Below are 1,482 nucleotides of genomic sequence, written 5' to 3'. Positions count from 1 at the left end.
GCTACACACCTCACCCCATATCAAGAACTGACAAATCCCCCATAAAAAAACAAACAAACTCAGCCACTATTTATCTCCTCACCTATGAGTGAGGTGAATAATAATTACCTCTATGTAATTTAGGGCCATTTCACCCTCATAGCTTCCATAGCTCTAGGATGCCTCTTCAAAGGTAGTTTTTGTAATTTACCTTTTTCTCTTAGTTGTAAATTGAGAGTATAAAGGCTTGACATACTCTTTTAAATCCTGTTAAAAGTGCACAGTCAGCCTACATTTGCATCTGGTAACTTCAATATCTGTATTACTTGTGGTTCTGTTTCAATTAGTTGTTTTTCCTCTTGCCTTTTTTTTTTCACATGGTCTGTCTTCATATCTGCCTGTTAATTTTTTTCATGAAAGGACAGACATTTTAAATGTTTTCTTTTCTTTTTTTATGTTTCTTTCTTTTTGAGAAAGAGACAGAGTGCAAGTGGGCGTAGGGACAGAGAGAGAGGGAGACAGAGAATCTGAAGCAGGTTCCAGGCTCTAAGCTGTCAGCACAGACTCTGACGTGGGACTTGAACTCACAAACCATGAGATCATCACCTGAGCCAAAGTTGGACACTTAACTGACTGAGCCACTCAGGCATTCCAAGGACGGGCATTTTCAGTGAAAATTTATAGGGTTTTTTAATACAGAACTGCCATCTTCCAGTAACTTGCCAAATTGACCAACACAAAAGGAAAGAGGAGAGGCAGCCATGATATGTTCTCTAGGCCTTTTAGAAAACATGAAGTTGTTCCTTTGGTCATATACATGTGAGTCTACAAGAAAAGTGATATTGTAGACATCAAGGTAATGGGCACTTTTCAAAAAGGAACATCCCACAAATGTTATGGCAAAATGGAAGAGTCTACAATGTTACCCAGCATGCTGTTGGCATTGTTGTAAACAAATGAAGGGCAAGATTTTTGCCAAGAGAATTAATGTCCCTATTGAGAATATTAAGTGTTCAAAGAACCGAGATAGCTTCTTGAAGCGTGTGAAGGAAAATGATCAGAAAAAGAAGGAAGCCAAAGAGAAAGGCAGTTGGGTTCAACTGAAGTGCCAGCTTGCTCCACCCAGAGAAGAACATTTTGTGAGAACCAGTGGAAAGGAACCTGAGCTGCTCCCTGTGAACTCATGGCATGAATTCATGTAAAAAATATGTGTAAGAAATACAAAAGCCTCAAGACTGTAAAACAATACAAACAAAAAATAAATAAATGGAGAGTTATAGGGATAATCTGAAGTTCTAGATGATGCTATCTTCCTCAAAGGAGGATTCATTTTGTTTTAGGCAAATAGGCTGAAGGCAGATCACCTTAAGCCAATGAGGAATTGAAAATTTCTAGACTAGGCCTCATTCTTTAGGAGGGTTGGTCTATTTGTGTTTCTCCCTTATTCTTTATACAGTGTATCCCATCAGGAATATCATTTGAAAGCCTGGATTACATATCAGA

The 1,482-nt window shown here is 38.3% G+C and overlaps 1 pseudogene; it reads left to right on the top strand.

Moving 5' to 3' along the window:
• The first annotated feature begins 697 nt into the window (after positions 1-697).
• Positions 698-1,181, top strand: LOC125166498 (60S ribosomal protein L21-like; annotated as a pseudogene).
• The last annotated feature ends 301 nt before the right edge of the window (positions 1,182-1,482 follow it).

Source organism: Prionailurus viverrinus, chromosome B2, assembly GCF_022837055.1.
Source record: "Prionailurus viverrinus isolate Anna chromosome B2, UM_Priviv_1.0, whole genome shotgun sequence".
In the NCBI taxonomy this organism is placed as follows: domain Eukaryota; kingdom Metazoa; phylum Chordata; class Mammalia; order Carnivora; family Felidae; genus Prionailurus; species Prionailurus viverrinus.
This window is presented reverse-complemented; position numbering and strand designations above follow the sequence as displayed.